Source organism: Periplaneta americana, chromosome 13 (genome assembly GCF_040183065.1).
Source record: "Periplaneta americana isolate PAMFEO1 chromosome 13, P.americana_PAMFEO1_priV1, whole genome shotgun sequence".
Lineage (NCBI taxonomy): Eukaryota > Metazoa > Arthropoda > Insecta > Blattodea > Blattidae > Periplaneta > Periplaneta americana.
This window is the reverse complement of record NC_091129.1, coordinates 50,991,365-51,010,473: the sequence shown is the minus strand read 5'-3', so window position 1 is coordinate 51,010,473 and position 19,109 is coordinate 50,991,365. Positions and strand designations below refer to the sequence as shown.

The 19,109-nt window shown below is 34.8% G+C and overlaps 1 protein-coding gene across 2 annotated transcripts in view; it reads left to right on the top strand.

Annotated features, from left to right (window-relative positions):
• Positions 1–3,093: 3,093 nt before the first annotated feature.
• Positions 3,094–19,109, top strand: part of LOC138711882 (facilitated trehalose transporter Tret1-like) — a 101,649-nt gene continuing 85,633 nt past the window's right edge. For both annotated transcript variants that reach the window (XM_069843158.1, XM_069843157.1), the window contains exon 1: positions 3,094–3,254. The gene's annotated coding sequence lies outside the window, so the exon portion shown is untranslated. The remainder of the gene's footprint in view (positions 3,255–19,109) is intronic.

Genomic DNA, 19,109 nt, shown 5'->3' with positions numbered 1-19,109 from the left:
ATATATGTAAATGTATGTCTGGGTTAATGATAAACTACTACACCAAGTTAACCAAAAGAAATACTTGGGAATCATTAATTTAAATTCAGTACACATGTAAGCAACGTAGCCAAAAAATTCACCAAACTGATTCATCCCTTGTCAAAGTCGGCAAGGCTAAACTGGGGACTAAAACACAAAGCCCTGAAAACAATCTATGAGAGAGCCATACTACCTCTATTAATGTACGAGGCACCTGTTTGGAGAGAAGCAATGTCAAATGAATATAATAGACTAAAGTACAACAGAGTACAAAGACTATAATGAATATAATGAACGGTAAAGATTATTGTACAGCATCTAACGAAGGACTATGTGTTCTAAATGGCATAACTCCTAGCATCATAAAGACACTAGAAACAGCCAAATTGCATGACATCCAGACAGGAAGAGAAAATTGGATTTATCAAGTGGAGAGAAATACAGCACCACAGCACTGGATCCATCCAGCAGAAGTAATCAAGAACTGTGAGCCCGATGACAAACAAATTGCCAAAAAGCGCCGTACTCAAGGAATTGGAAGAGGAGACGACCAACATATGGCATAATGAATGGAGCACGACAATGCAAGGTGGAACAACGAAAACATTCTTCCCAAGCGTAATAGGCAGACTAAAAACAAATATAAATATCACACCTAATATCGCAGCAATTATAACAGGACAAGGGAAAACAAGAGCCTATCTAAAGCGTTTTAGATTAATTGAAAATTCCATTTGAGTTTGTGATATAGGTGAACAAACGGTGGAACATTTTTCATTAGTCGAGTGACCTATCCTAAAGAACAAAAGACAAAATCTAAAAACAAGAGTTTCGTATTCGAAACGATGGCCAGTGATCAATAATATATTAGTACTAGATTAATTGAAACCTTTTATGTATTTTATGAATTCAATAGACTTTGAAAAAATCTAAAAAAAGATACTTCAGATCCAACACAGTGAACTAAACACCTAAGTCATCAGAACAATATTTGTTTCTGACAAATATTGTTCTGATGACTTATATCACTAGTATGTAAATCCGTAAATATATATATTCAAAGCATGTAGTATTACTAAAATTATGTAATGGGGCACACTGTAAATAAGTATTATATTTAAAAAATACATACATACATACATACGTACATACATACATACATACATACATACATACATACATACATACATACATACATACATACATACATACATACACACATACATACATCTACGCCCTAACGAAATTCTAAACTATGAAAATTGCTTACGAACCGTGTAGGCCTGTAAGTCGTTGCGAACGACAATTAACATGTATTGTAATTAAGTAGCAATATTTTATCACAGAATCCTTGAATTTTATCTGCTAATAGTTGCAATACATTCTCAAGGTTGAATAACAGCGGAATGCAGAAAATAAACATGTTATTTACATGTATATATACGCACACATTTCCACCAGAATTAGGTTACCCGTCTAGTTTTACAGGTATAGTAGTTGGAGTATTATTTAATATAGAGGGATATTAGATGTTGCTTGTGTATTATGTCAACATCACTTTTGTCTGTTGAATTATATTTATTAAATTCTTTATTCAACGACGCAGTGTCAACTGTCCTGTTATCAGACATAAACTTAGATGTTAATTTCTAGCGATATGAGTTGGAGGATACGCTATGGGATTACCTGAAATTCTTCTCACAGTTGGAGAAAATCTCTGGAAAATACCAAACCAGGTAATCAGTCCAAGTGAGATTCCAACTACTCTTGTCGCAATCGGAGCACGAATCCGACCCGCTCAATATCCGTTCTTCTTGAATTTTATTTTATTATTACTATTACTACTGTTACCACTGCCACTGCTATCGCTGCCGCTACCGCTGCTGCTGCATCTACTACTACTACTACTACTACTACTACTACTACTACTACTACTCCTGCTGCTGCTGCTACTGGTGATGCTGCTGCTGCCAGTGGAATTAAGTTTATGAGAGCAACGGCAAGTTATATTCGCAAGAATCATGAAAGAAACGAACGAATTTCAGTTACAACCGGTTTTACATTTACCCACTCCAATGGAAAAAAAAAATAATGTGCGTCCTCTTACAGAGAGATCCGTAATTTCAGGCGTAGAATTATGTCAATACAGTTCCTGCTGAGAGAAATGAGTAGTTTTGGCTCTATTAAGTTCGAAAGTAAGATTTTGAACAAGTTCATTTATTTCTTAAAATTTATGGAATTCATACAATGAATTGCTTTTATTATTTCGTTCACAGTAAATAATTTAATTTATATGTGGTACATCTTTTAAATGATAGTTAAAGAAACTAAGCACACATTATTAACAGTAACTTCACTTGCAATAAGCTACGATAAAGGAAGTGCACTGCTGCGAAATGTATTAAAAGTATGCAGCCAATCTTCGTAGCAGTATTTTTTTATTTACATTTATGTCTTAGCGAATTTTGAACTCAAGCAGGTGGTAAGATATGTACTGGAGGACATATTACTGTGTTTGCTTGCAATGACAATGAGCTGATTATGAGATTTATGGGGTAAACTGGACTACCTAGAGAAATCTGCACCAAGGCTGACCTTGTCCATGACAATTTCTATGTGAAATAAAGGATTTGCACTATTGTCTCCGGTATGGAAAGCCTACACTCTAGCCGTTCTGCTAACGGTGCGAAACGCTATTTACTTTGATTGTAATTAATTCCACACTAGATCGTAGGCTAGGCCCTAGTATACTGTCAGATGTCTGGTACTAATATTAAGGCGAAGAAGTGTTTGTAGATTACGCAAACTTCGAGAGGTCATGTGAATTCTTTCCCGCATTAGTCGATTTTGATCAAACTTGACGCGTATATTTTAATACCAAAGTTATCGAAAGCTGTAGGTAATTAACTACTCTGCCTTAATTTATGGAGAAAATAATGAGTGCAATTAATGCAGATTTCGAAATAAGTTCCTTAAGTAGACTATGAGCAGACTGACGATCCCCATATTGAACACCGCGATAAGATAGCATACAGATCCCTTCTCCTCCTTCCTCTGTCAGATCTGATAAGGCAGAAGCGGACGAGACAGATCCATGTGCTGTTCAGCGGCGATCCTATTGCATCGTTCTTGCACTGCCCTCTGCGATAGTGTCTCGTCTTCAGTCTCTTCTTCTCATTGTTAGCAGTGCGCATAAGCATACCTGTTAATCTAGCCGAAAGTCGTACTGCAAGGTAAGTAACATATCAGAATTTCAATATACTGTATTCGCAAAACGTACTGCTTTTCGTAAATATAGTGACGAATATTAGTAATATGGCTTTATGTGGCGTGGATATGAATATAAACAAAATCCCGAGTGTCTTACATGCGGAAATGTTTTGTCAAATCAGTCGATGGTGCCAACTAAATTTAAAATGTATTTAGAACTGCCGTTTTCACATTCATACTTCCGTAAATCTGCATTTTTGTACCATGAAAACAGTGAAAAAAAAAAAAATGGAACAGACTGCTGCATCTTGAAGATGATTTACGTGTTGGCCTGTCGACCATATAAGGTCACGTATAGAAACTCTGTGCAACCCACCAAGCTTTCGTCCTCGGACTCAAAATCTGCCGACCCGGGTGGCGCAAGCCGTAGAGGCACGAAATGACTCTACGGCTTGGTCAGAAGGGTTGTGGGTTCGAGTCCCGCCTCGGGCATGGGTGTTGTGTTTGTGTTAGTTTAGTAAACAGAAATCAGAAAAACTGAAACCTGAAAAAAAAAAAAAAACAAACAAACAAATCTTTCGGAAAATGGCCTCTGGCCGGATATAGAAATTAAAAAAAAAGCGCAGACGTCACATTTATTTAAATAGGTGAGTTTTAAAAAACGATAATAAAAATCTTTTATCGCACATCCATTATAGATAGGTTGAGATTTTTTGACACACAGATACCTTTGTTTTTTTCTAATGCCACTCAAGTTGCTGCTTATTTTTTTTTTTATATTTTATTGCATGTTAACATCGACCTATCTACAATACTGGATCTCCAACACTAGGCCTACATAGAAATTCATAATTCAATGCTTTTTTTCTGGTGGAACGCCCTGGAACGGCTTAGACCTTGAAAGTCCTAGTTGGACGAAAAGTAGTTTAAAAACAACAAAATTCCCGTGGAATGAATAGTAATCATTTCCTCGTTCTATCCATATTCCACCATCTTTTCCTCTAGAAAAAAGCACTGATTGCTGTTATTATTATTATTATTATTATTATTATTATTATTACTATTATTAAAAACAAATGAGTATGTCGCGATATCGTGGGCGTTTAGTAAAATGTGTCGACAGTCAAAAAACGTTGGGATCCACTGGTATAGGCTATAGAGTATAGACAGTTTGAAACAACTGGATGTATCTGTAAAGTGAAGAGTTTCAGGACGTCCACGAGTGACAAAAGAAAGAGTCAATAATGTCAAAGCATCTTTCGTACGTAGTCATCAGACATCTGTGCAGCGTGCCAGCCATGAACCAGGAATGCCTCGTACGACTGTGCAGAGTGCTACTTAATGTTAATCGTACAGAGTCGTGTCCTTCCCGAAGCGCGTCCAGAAGGAATTCTGTACATATCACTTTGTCCTTCCGGTAGAACAGATTCTTAAACATTATTTTCCATATGCTGTCCTTCTAGCAGGACGTATTTCTGTAACGCCCTACCGACAGTACGTAAGTTATGGGTTTTGTCAGTAGTACTCTGTTGTCCTGTCAGAAGGACGTATTATTTATTTTGTTTTTTGTTTCGTTTTGTTTTGTTATTGAATTGCCGAACAGATGGCTACTGCGTTCGTCTCCTGCTCACACTTATCAGGATTTCTGACACCACCATTTCACTCAATAATGGAAACGATTTTACTGGAAGAGCTGGAGCTCTCAGGATACTATAGGAAAACTACATGGTTACTGAACTAGACTGAATTGATTGGAAATGAAAACTCTACTTGATTTATTAAGTATTTACAATATATATATATATATATATATATATATATATATATATATATATATATATATATATATATATATACATATAAGTTACTTACGAGATATTTCTTGTGCTGATGCTGACGCCATGACGCTATCTTCGGCTTCTTCACCAAAATACCCCCGATTATTTCTCTCTGTAAGTCTCAACTACTTCCTAAAATCTCCTCACCAACACTTTTTATGTTTCCTTATCGGTTTCCCCGCCGGGGTAACAACCACGCCATCCACCAGGTGAGATGGGCTTAAAACCCGTTTTGATTTCTACGTGCTTACAGATGTCGTCTTAATCAAACATATGTTACATTTAATTCGATTCAGTGCAATGTAGTAATAAGTCGCTTTAATGATACTACGCGTAAGAAAAGAGTTCGAACAATGCGTGATTTCATTTAACCAATTAAAATGCATGCTTTGTTCCACTGGACCAATGCGATTAGTCCAGCAGGTAATCTTGGCGTAAGAATACTTTTATCATAGGCAGTGATTTACCGCCCGCGCGACAAGACTGTATAATGCTGGCTAAGCATCTTAAGACCATGTATTCCGCTGACACTGTTCCTGGACTGTTCAAATTTGACACTGCACAGGAAATCATGCTCTGGGGCATAACAGTTTGTTCATTTATTAATTTATTTTACTTTTATTTTCAATACAGTCTACATTAATTTTATTGACTTTTTAAATAAAAAGAGAAAAGTAGTAAATTAATAATTCTATTTATTATTTTCAATACAATTTACATTAATTTTATTTGTAACATTAGGATGATAATTGAATAAATAAAATTTTATCCAATACTTATCAGGAAAGTAAATAATATACATACATTTGTGAATCATAACATTTTCTAATTTTTTTGAACATATTGTTTTTAATACGTGATAGTGAAAAAAATACTACTCGAGATTATTTCAAGAAATTTGAGAGTCATAATTTAAAATTGCCATTTACATAATTTGACTAAGTTCAATGAATACTAACTTTAATGAATTATGCAGGAATTCCATTCTGAATGTGAAATGCAAAACACTCACGTTTAGTTTGAGGACTACACATAATTGCTCCAGGGCCACAAGCAACACAAACGTAACTAGCTTTTTGTTGTATCGTCCTTATTTTGGAGCAAACAATACATTTTCTTTGGATTCGTATTGTTTCTTCCAGACTTTGAAGAATTATTGGAGTTAGAAGAAGTGCCAATGTTGACTATATTGGTTACATCTGAGGCACGAATCCACGTTATTCTGTTATCAATATTCCATTTTATTTCAACAAGTTTCCCACGTACCTTCAATACAGTTCCTTCACAAACACTTTCAGACCATGTATCACCTAAAACAGACTTACTCCAAGTTTTATTTTCATCTGCATCAAAGAGAATTGCTTTAGCTAGCGAACACTCGCGCACTGTTACTGAAAGTATCCGACATATCTCAGCAAAAATATTTGGTACCAACTTTTTTTTGCGCTCATAGAGAAAGAAACGCTCTTGTCAATGGTCTAGGTGAACGTTCTCTCGGCAGGACAGGAAATCCTACATAATTACTTGAACTTAGTAGGACGATGAGGACATCCTGCCCTGCCGGTAGGACGCTGTACGATGAACCATTCAACTGCTGCATATGGTGGAGCAGGTCATACATAGACGCCTCAAATCAGGAACGAGCAGGTCGGCTTCTACCATGTCCTTCTGTCTCAAGAGTTTAGCTAATGGGCCTGTCTGGTGTCTAGGATCATACCAGTAGTGCCTGGAGTGTAGTGGAACGTCGGGATGAGCCCTAACAGAAATGGGCTACGGACCTACATGCCCTTCGCTATAACGTTCCCTAATTTCCGATAAAGCGACATAAATGCCCTGGTTAATTTTCTATAAAATATCCATTACATGAGCGAGGTTACTCGTCTCTAGTCACATTGCGAAAGGACAGAGAACCTTTCAATTTATAGATTTAGAATTTGCGACGTCTCTTCCGACGGCTTTCACCTGCCTTAGTCGTCCAACAGCAGACGAATGAGTCTTATCGACTCCACGTGCAAAGCTCCTTTCAATGTGCAAGCTTACACCTTCGATCAAACAGCAAACAAACGAGTCTTCTCGATTCTACCTACACTGCGAAATGACAAAGTTCTTTTCAATGTGCAGACTTACACCTTCTGCCATTTCTTTTTCTCCTGTCGTGTGGTCAGTTTGATCACATTCCCCTCCCCTAGCGTAATCTCTTAAGTAAAAAATTACGTCTATTTTCGGCTTTTCCCCTTAAAAATTTTCTAGAGCTCCTTCAACGGAGCAGCGTAACCCAGAGTGAGACAAGTGGGCAACAGGCTTGGAGCTCACATATTCAGTTTATTTCAGCCCCGAACCCTTTGCAAGGACGCGTTTTGCGTACCTTTTAAATTTCTCCTCCCACTTCTACTCTTTCAATTCAATTCAAGCGGCTTCGCCGTTTTCAGTTACTGCAATCCCTAAAACCTACAGACCTAGTGGCACGCACCAATTTATGCATGGAAATACAACATGTACCGGAAAATTATGACGATCAGTTTAGTCGTTTTGTGTTTAGAGATAAAGCAAATTTTTATATCAGTGACAAGGTGAATAGACATAATGTGCGTATCTGGGGTAGGGAGAATTCACTTGCAGTAGTGCAACACGAAAGAGATCCCCAAAGACCAATCTCTTCTGTGTCATGTCCCAACGAAAAGTATACGGGTCTTTTTTTTTTTTGAACGAAAAAACAGTGTCAGGGATTTCATACCTTGATATGCTGGAGAATTATATTTTCCCTTAGCTAAATGAGTTCGAATCTCAAGAAATAATTTGGAAACAAGATTGTGCTCTTTCTCATTTTCTCATGTGCGGGATTGGTTGAACGATGTTCCCAAACGATGGATAGGACATGCGGTTCGAATGACATGGTTTTCTCCCGATGGCCTCCACGGTCTCCCGAGCTCACACCATGTGATTTATTTCTGTGGGGTATGTCAAGGACCGTGTGTACGTACCATCCTTACCTGTGGACCCTGCCACATTTGAGAAGAGAGATTTTTGTTGCTGTTGAGTTTGTCACTCCTGACATGATGACTAACATTTGGAACGAATTCGACTATCGGCTACATGTGTGCCGTGTGACAAATGGTGCTAATAATGACAATTACGAAGTACAGTGTTAAAACTCGGAGAGTTTCTCTTTAATCTCATTTAAGGTTTGTTTTTACATATCGCAAATGAGGTAAATTAAAGAACTCTAAAACTCCGATAATTATTTAGAGACAATATATATATATATATATATATATATATATATATATATATATATATATATATATATATATATACATAATACACATACGCAGTGTGTCTCAGGGCAATGATATTTGAGGATAATGTATTTTGGATTAATCTACATTGATTTAACTTAATATACCTGTGTCCGAAATTATCGGTTTGGAAGATATCGATGGGTAAAATTTTAAATAGAGGAAGACATTATATACGTGTTTCTACAATCTACGTTTTAGAAGATTGTCATATGAATCCTATAGATTCAAAATCCCCTATATTCACTTTCACAAATTGAAGGCTTTTGACAGTAACTGGTTCCAAATAGAGGGAATTTTCAACCTAAGAGGACTTTTAACAGTCATTTTGCTTTTTAAATTTAGTGGCTTTTTAAATTCTAACTATATAAATAATTAGAATTCATTCTTAGCACGCAATATTTGGGCATAACTCAATTATAAACAAAATGTTCTTTAGGGAGTTTTAATCTAGAGGATTCATATGATACATTATTGAAAATAATGCACCTTGTGTTGTTCCAATGGGTTTATTTTGTAATTAATTAGAAACTCGGAAATAAATGAAATAATTACACACGGCAAATTACTAAAGTTGCTCTTCTTATGGATTCCATGAAATATATATATTCAAATCAAGTACCGGTACCGGTTCTCTTTCCGACTTCAATGAAACACATCGTAGCTTGCCAGTTTCAGATAATATCCGGTAGACACGGGAAAACACAAAGCTAGCTGGAACCCTCCGATTGGAAAAACGTCGCCTGTATATCTCAACAGCAGCCAATGCATTGGAGTCACAAAATCAATAATCAAAAAGCATGTCTGCATATTCAAAATGCGAATACAGAAATTAAACATCAAGTGAGCATGTATTCAGTTGTGTGTGTTGTGCTGGCGTCAAGTATATTACACTGAGCCGCAAGACGTTCCAATAGCTCTATTTATCCCCTTAATTTCTCCCTAACCGTTAGATTTCGAACATAGGTAGGCCTATAGGTGGTTAAATCGATGTAGACTGTCCCAAACTACATTATTCTGAAATATTTTACATTCCTCCTGAGACAAATTGTACATTTGAAAGACTGCTAGTGAATTCAGAAATTCTTCTTGAAAAAAATCATAAGCCTCATAATGGCGTGAAAATCGCTGATAGAACAATCGACTGAACTGGGAGCACGAACAGGAAACACGCCATTACAAAAAAAAATTATTTTGCATGTGAAGGAGTGTAGGTTACTAATAACTTCAGCATTCATTTCTTTATGTTCTCATTACATAAAAAATAAAAAGAAGTTCTGATAAAGCTCTCAGAAGAACAGATTTTACTCTGTTGTTTTATGGCAAGGCATAAGAATAAAGGATCACATTTAGAGCGAGTACCCAGGCTGTGATATGAGGTTAACAAATTAAAACGCAGTGAGAGATAGTTAGGCCAAGAAGTACTGATGATACGATATAGGAAAATTAGTGGATGGATGTAGCTTCGGTCCTGTAATTTACCCATTGAAGCGTTTCAAGGGAAGGTGTAATGTGGTCGTATTTGCGGAAGTTGCAAATGAAACGTATTCAGGCATTATAAACGCGCTGCAATCTTTGGGCTAAATTATAATTTAAATCTATTAGTAGACTGTCGTAATAGTCAAAATGTGGCAGCGCCAATGTTTGTGTCAGAATTCTTTTTAATTGAAAAGTAGAGAATTTTTCAGGCGATGTAATGAATGTAGGAGGAGAAGTCGGTCTTGCATGTGTGTGTGTGACTTGGACATTCCACTTGAAGCCTTCATCCATGTACAAACCTAGATATTTAACAGAGGAACTGAATGGGATTATAGAGTCATTTAATTTTACAGAATTCATAATAGCGGGTTTTAAAATGCGTAAGAGCCGTTGTTGCCCGATTAGAATTGCCTGCGACTTATTCGTATTTGGTTTTAAAGTTATGCCGAATTTTGTAGACCATGCTCATATTGAGTTCAAGTCACTATTGAATTGGTCTAATTTGTCATTTAGAGTTTCAGGTCGCGTATGTGCATATATATAATGGAATCATTAGAATAAAGCATGTATGGTCATCCTTACTGTGTTTTAGAGTCTCAGATACGTCAATTATGTAGACTGAAAATAGAAGAGGCCCCAATACAGAACCCTGGGACACCTCCACCTTTATTGTCCGACATGTTGAATATTGGTTATTATATACCTATTACACACTGTTGGCGGTCATAAAGGTAGCAGGAGAACCAGTTAACCGCATTGTCAGAGAGATGCAAGGCTCAGAATTGCGGACGAGCAAATCTATGTTCACGGGACCGAATGCATTCGAAGTCTAAACATTTCATCACAATCTACATGAGAAACAACTTCTAAAGACAGCTGCATCAGATAAAAAGTACATCTATAAGTTCGAGCTTTCGCCTCAGCCCCACGATTTGTACAAGGTATCATGTTCATACTAATGTAACCATAATTAATTTCAATACCATCAGAATTGTTTAATATAGTGCTTGTAATTAATGTTTAATTTAAAGTATTTAAAGTTTTATTTGTAAAATGGAATACCGCCCCTCTAAAGTATCCCGACTTTTGACTTCTTTAAGATAGTAACCCTATATTAGATTATTATTGTTATTACTACTACTACTACTACTACTACTACTACTACTACTACTACTACTACTACTACTACTACGACTACTACTACTACTATTATTATTATTATTATTATTATTATTATTATTATTATTTTGTTCGCGGCCCCCTATTAACTGCTCTGCCAAGCCCCGGGGACCGCGGCACCCTGGTTGAGAATCACTGCTCTAGAGGACGACGCTCTTCTTTACATCTAGTATTGTAGAAGAATGCAAATGAACTAGAATTTTACGGAAGCTTCTTGATTTATAATGATATTATGAGTGATACTGAATGTATTGATGTAGGCCTAAATTATTTTCAGGTCGTGCAGTGAGGAAGTGCAGTGAAAAGTATGTTTTCAATTAACAACTTGTAAATAATGAAGTAAATCACTGCACTTATAATAATTAAATTCACCGCATTTGCAATCAGAAACGAGGTAATCATATCAGATCAACAAACGCTGAGAAATACATGTGATAAACGCAGATAGTAGACCTAAACAGGAAAAAAAATTAGATAGTGAGTGTCTGCGATACGTAAGTAAAACATCAAACACAGGCTACATACAATACAATTTAAAAGGCCATACGAAATTACGTAAGTAGGTTTAAGTTCAATATTAGAATGTGATAAGAATTTAAGGTACACTGAAACGTTAATATCAACAAATTTCTGATACTACTTCAGGGACGTACTGTATGTAACGGCTTCTTTTGTTTCATTTATATATTTATATTTGAAACATAACGCTTAAAGTAGGTCATTTGGTTTCAATTTTTAATTTTCCCACAGCTAGATTCCCGATTGTTTATTAAAATTGATTTAGTCTAAATAAGGCATTACTCATGAGGTAACGTATCTTCTGGCTTAATTGCCTTATTGGTTACACTTATGAGGTTCCAACATGTCTTCGGACGGTTGACTAAACAACAAAAACAAGGCGGTAATGAAATTATATCTTATTCTGTAGTAGTGCCTCAATAAAACTGTAATTATACGTTCCATGAGTGTTACACTTATAAATATGAATTTTTCAAAGATATATCGGTATGTTTGTGTTTTTGTAACAACAGTAATATCCTGTTCGACAGACCTGGAATTCAGACACGAAGAACTCCAGGATCCTTAATATCATAAATTACAAATAATTTTGTTGGTAAGTCTGTGATGAACTTAAAATGATTGAACTCTTTTGAAAATTACACAGAGGATTTACAAAATGTTGAAATGTCTTGTGTTTATCGGCCAATCAGGACAAAGAGAACATTACACGTGAAACATTAAGAAAAGGGAGAGATTTACTTCAGGCAAAAGCAACGTAATGTATATAACATCTGAAAAGTTCTCCTGCCTCAATTTCACTCAAAATTTGAGTTCATTTAAAACACTTTAAAGGAAGTGGATACAGAGGGAAATCATATGTCAATTTTTTATATTTATTTCCAAATGTATGCTAAGATTATCATCCAGTTTTGAATTCTTAACAAGTCTTAAGATGTCTTAAAGCCTGAAAAAGAAGAAGAAGAAGAAGAAGAAGAAGAAGAAGAAGTAAACATGCTACTTAAAGAAAGTAATTTTATTCGACTTTAGGAAAATCTGTAAGAGACAAAAGTAAAAAGTCATATTGAATGTCTTTTGAATAAGCATTTTACAAATTTTTTTGATAAATGATGCTAGAGTTCCTTAAAAACAAAATGAATGGAAACTATAAATTCCGTACGATAATTATGTTGTGAATGGTATTGTAGGTCTTGCTAATGTTAATTACCTCTCGCATTTGTAGTTTTATCCTAAAGAAATTGATTGCTTTGCACGGAATAGGAGATAAACTTTAATTTAAAATAAATTGTTCCGAATCACTACACGTAATGAATCAAAAGGGAATATTTTATGTATATGCGTAGCAATTGAGCTATTTTCGTTTCCATTTGTTCAATATATTAATTGAATTAAATTTTCTTGCAATGGTATCCGTCATTTTATTATTTCTCTTTGGGTAACTGATGAAAAACAAACCTTGTATTGTCTCTAATAAAAAACTGATATCAGAATTGAGTTATATAATTATACAAGCTTTGCCTTCAGGTAACATCATGTTAAACTTACTCAAATTTTATGAGATGAACAATTTTGCAACAATTCTGAATATAAAAATGTAGACATGGAGACAGAGACAATGACCGCCAAGAAGGAGGAAGCTTGGTAATGAAACGATGTAGATTAAATTAATAAATTTATTTGTTAATTATGCATTTTTCATTAGCTCAAGTGAGTGTGGGTAAGTAATCAAAATGATGAAAATAAGGAATAAGAGGCAACATTTAGAAGTATCTTACTAATTTTTTGAAAATGAATAATTTAGGGAAAATCTTGAATTATCAGTTTCAAAGCCAAAAGGAAGGTCGATCACACACTTCGTTAGATGTTTGAGAGTTAAACTTCCATAGAGAAGTGTTGGCAGATATTCTGCTGTTCCTAAGTCTCATAAGGAGTTTGAATCCCTCAGGCACTTACCGGATTGCATTGTCAGTAATAAATAAAGATGAAGATGAAAGTCTGTCATTTGGACTAAAATGTACTGACGAGAATATCCTCACTATAAAGTTGTGAGCAGCAGGTACACGAAAATAAGACATCACTATGGGCCAAGACAATATGGGGATACGATAAGTGCAGCACTTGGAAATGTTTCAATGACATGAACGACATTTGGCAATAATATAATAACTCATAATGAAAAGTTTTCCTGTATTCAGTTAAAACCTTTGTAAGATACTCTATCATCCAGTGAATACAAATTAGTTGATTGTATATTGTACACTTCTGCATGTATTGTCGTTATGTAAGTACCATGAAGACAGTCAGAAATAGGGACCGTACTTTCTCCCAAGACGCTACATTATTAAGTATTACTGAATTTTTTACGATAGTGGACAATGTACATACATCTAGCAAGCGAAGTACTTGACTGACTACTCACATGACTCTGTTTTGGTAAAAAAAAAATGTTATGTTTTATTTAAATACGCTCGCAACTGCAGAGGTTATATCAGCGTCGCCGGATGTGCCGGAATTTTGTCCCGCAGGAGTTCTTTTATATGCCAGTATATCTACTGACATGAGCCTGTCGCATTTAAGCACACTTAAATGCTATCGACTTGGCCCGGGATCGAACCCGCAACCTTGGGCATAGAAGGCCAGCGCTATACCAACTCGCTAACCAGGTCGACGTTTTGGTAAAGTTATGGGGAACAAAACATGGACCACAACAACAATTACAATAACATTTACAATTTAAATTATTTACACTATGTACACTAGACTACGCTAATTTTATTATATTCCTAGATCTACATTAACCAAACATTATTTACATTATAATGTACAGTGCATTGCACAAGTTATTTTTATTTCATAATACTATAACCTACTTAGTCTGTAAACAGTGTTTAATACTTACTTATTAATGGCTCTTAGAGAACCCGGAAGTTCATTGACGCCCTCAAATAAGCCCGCCATCGATCTTGAGCAAGTTTAATCCAGTCCCTACCATCATATTCCATCTCTCTCAAATCCATTTTAATATTATACGTCTCGGCCTCCCTAAAGGTCTTATTCCTTCTGGCGTCCCAACTAACAATCTATATGCATTTCTGGATTCACTCATACATGCCTTGTCCATCTGAAACGTCTGGATTTAATGTTCATAATTATGTTAGGTGAAGAATAAAATGCAGTTCTGCATTGCGTAACTTTCTCCATTCTCCTGTAACTGCATCCCTCTTCACCCCAAATACTTTCCTAAGCACCTTATTCTCAAACACCCTTAATCGCTGTTCCTCTCTTAAAGTGAGAGTCCAAGTTTTACAACCATACAGAAGAACCGGTATTGTAATTATTTTATAAATTCTAACTTTGAACTTTTTTGAGAGCAGATTGGATGACAAAATTTTCTCAACGTAATAATAAGACGCAGTTCCCTTATTTATTCTCCGCTTAATTTCTTTCAGACTGTCATTTATATTTGTTGCTGTTACTCCAAGATATTTGAATTTTTCAAATAGTGTTAAATAGTGTGAATAATGTTTGATAAATGCATGCCTACATTACTTATTTATTGTTATTATTATTATTATTTTTACTGTTATTGTTATTATTATTATTACTGTTATTGTTATTATTATCATTGTTATTATTATTGTTAATGTTGTTATTATTGTTAATCTTATTGTAATTATTATTGTTAATGAGGTTTTTCCCCCGTGAGAAATTTTGCTAAATAATTTAGCCAGCAACTTAATTACCTTTTCTCCTCCATATTTTGGAAGTTCTAAATAAATTTCTCCTGGACTTGGAGCTTAAGGTTGGGATTACGATCGACGTTCGTTTGCGTTACGTTTCGTTACAATGAAGTTCGTTGAAGTTTGACAAATACAAGCTCCGTGTATTTACTTACGGTTAACGTTAAAATGAACGAACGCATGCGGCGCTGATTCGATATTGCCTAGGTCTAGCTTCCTCAAACGCAAAGAAACGTAAGTTGAACGTCATCCAATGACGGATTAGAAGCGCTTGGCGCGCTTAATTTATTTTAACCTTTCCTTTCGTTGTAGATGCGCCATATTGCTACTGAAATATTAAACAAATTAATAGACCATTAATTAAAAATTACATAATACGGAGAGCGATCTTTGATTGAATGTGTGAGATCACATGAATATATTTCCTCTATAAGGCATAAAACACATTTTTTGTTTAAAATTAAACATTATAGGTAGCAAACATGAAACAATTCACAGCATCTAATTCAACAATAATTTTATTGCACTACGAAGCTCCTTGTAGCGTATTAGTAAAGCAAAAGGTCGTGGTATAGTTGAACCGAGGTTCGAACCTGGGGTTGGCTTATTATTATTTTTTTCTTTTTGATCATTTATTTACATTATTTTTGGCGGGCTTATGTGAGAGCGGCAATAAACATCCGGGTTCTTTCAAAGCCATAAGTAAGTAGTATTACATTATTTTAGAGGTACGTTATTTTATTTTAATCCGAAATAAATTGGCTTTTACTACATAAATAATATATTCGTTATTCGCACTAGTCCAGCTATTTATAGTATGTGGTTTTATTATTATTATTATTATTATTATTATTATTATTATTATTATTATTATTATTATTATTATTATTGCTTTAACATTATCGTCTTTCTATATTATTCTGTCGTAACATATTTTTGTAATGCCGGTATTTTATGTTATTTCAAACAAAGTTACCATAAAAACCAATGTTTATCATAAACAGCTGAATGTCAGGCATGTGCATTTCAATATTCATTAGGGCCGGCAGAGTGTTAAGGCTGGTTCACAATAAGCCGGGAACGGAAACGACAACGAGAACGAGAACGTAAATAATGTTAAAATAAATGTATCTAAATGTGGGCATTCACAATAGTTAATTGTGAATGCTCACATTTAAATACATTTATTTTAACAATATTTCCGTTCTCGTTCTCGTTTCCGTTCCCGGGTTATTGTGAACCAGCCTTTACAGTTGTCACGAACGTCAAACATAATATCGGTAGAAATCAACGTACGGACGAAAGCAACGTAACGTAACGCAAACGAACGTTGGTCTTAATCCCAGCCTAGCCATTCTTTCTTTCAGGTACTGCAATTACTACTTTGTCGTAGGATACCTTCGATCTTGTGTACTCATACTTCCATGTTTCATTTTATATATTATATTCCTTTCTATCTTCATTTAATAATTTTTCAAAGTGTGCCTTACAGTCTGCCATTTGTATCATCTCCAGGTTAGTGTTGTTTTTCTTCTCGTCTCATATCCTCCTGTACAGCCGACACTTCTACTGATTTTTGAAATCCTAATTTACAATTTATTATTTCGGAATATGTATTATATGACTTTTTTGTGTAAAATTCTATCACACAAGCAAGTCATATAATACATATTCCGAAGTGATACAGTGTTAAAATTTGTGTAATCAAGATCTATAATTTATTATTGCACATGTGCGTTCCTGACTTCATCTTTGAGACGTCTTTCTTCTTACGTAACTTAAATTTTCTTTTCAGCATTTATTTCATGTTCATCCATTTATGGTATGTAGGCCTAGTTATTGTTTCTTTAGTTAATTGTAGAATCTTTGTTGTCAGTCTGTTTCTTTTTTTTTATTTTTATTTTTTTTTTGTACTGGTTAAAGCTCCGGTAGCAATCTTACTAATAGTGTTTGTTTTTTCAAATAATTATGAACTTCCTCTGAAGAGGCATCAAAATTCTCATCCAGTGTAGTATTCATTCTTTGGGTGTGTAAACTATCTTATGCTTTCATCTTGAAGTAGTTCAATATCATTCTTTATGATAGTGTGAATCAGTGGTCTGCATCTAGTGATTCGAGAGTCAATCCCTTAATACACAAGTAATGCGGAGGGATATGGCATGATCTCCATCTCCTTAGCCATCACTTACTCATTCAACGTTAAGCAGACCGGCTATCCTCCTCCTACCTTCCCCTTTGCTGCGTATTGCAGGCTGCATTTTATATGACGTAATCTTTGCCGAACACTGGTATAAATAGTAAAAAAAAAAAAAAAAATAGCGAATTCTAGTGTACATAGTGTAAAGGGGCTGTCAGATATTGAATACTTTCAAAAACCGATTGCCAAAGACTACTTTTCATCTCTAGAATATAACTTCAATTATAACTTCAATTATAACTCTTGTAGAATATGATTTTTATTTTAATGTATCACTTTTCCTTGAATATGTTAATAATTTCTGTGATTAATATTATCTTATTTAACATTAAATTGTAATTGTTCAACTCTTGGAATTGCATATAATTGAACACATTTAACTCTTACTTTTTATTATTATTATTTATTATTTATTATTATTATTATTATTATTATTATTATTATTATTATTGCATTGTTTTCTGTATTGCAGTTATTCATATTTGCTATGAATTTTATAGTGGTTCAGTGGAAGAGAAGGCCTTATGGCCTCTACTCTGCCAGTAAAGATAAATCAATGAAATAAAAGAGCAAATAACAATTGAAATTGTAGGAAGAGCCATCGTAATATCAGTCTTCATCTGTAGAATGCATTGTAAAAGAGTGTAAAGTTTAGTTTAGAATCATGAATAGAACATGAACTGCAGCACAAACAAGATGCGAGTTTTCCCTGATAGTATATGTGACTCACGCAAAACATGACGTCATGACAATACATAGTAGCCTATGAACAATTAACCTTATCTCCGTACGCCTTAGACCAGAATATGGCCCTCATCCTTAGTGATAAATGAGAAAATTGCTTTTCTATGCGCTCTTAGTCAGTTGTTTTACAGGAGTTTCTTGCAGATGTAACGATTCTTATGGTTATTTTAATTGTACTCTGAGCATTTAAACAGTACAAGATGAGTGATGGCAATTCTTTAAAGGAACTTTGGAATATGGTTGTGATAGAATGTGAGTTATATTATTGAGAAGTGAAACAGTCTCATCCGCCTATAATTCCTTCACAGCTCTATAACGAAGCTGTAGACAGTATAGCATTTATTCCTAAAGATAAGGTACATTATACACTATTTGAGGAGTGTCGTTTCAAAACGTGCTGTCCCCCCTCCATCGAAATTTAGTTTGATGGGATTTCGCACTTATAAGCGTGTCTTCTATCATATATGATAACAAAATTGGATCATTTCGTATTATATTATGTGTTTTTTGTATGCGCTTTCTGATGCGTCGGATCAAATCGTGTTATGTTCGCGAAACTGATCGGTTCAAATCGTATTAAATTCCCAACCGTTTTCCTTTCGTTGGTTGACCTGAACAAAATGCCTCATTTTTTCCGAAGTTGTCAGCGATGTGTACGATGTAATGAATAACTATTGCTTACTACTTTTGTGCAAAATGGATGTTTATGCAATAGTTGGAGAAAGATCAAAGAGAATCAGGAAAAGACTGAGAACAAAAACAAAAAGGAATCGCGAAATGGAAACAAGATAAATATATCAGCTGTGTTACTACAATAAACTGAATTAAATATCTCATTCTGAGATAGTATTATCTTCTAAACTACATGCATTTCCATATACATAGG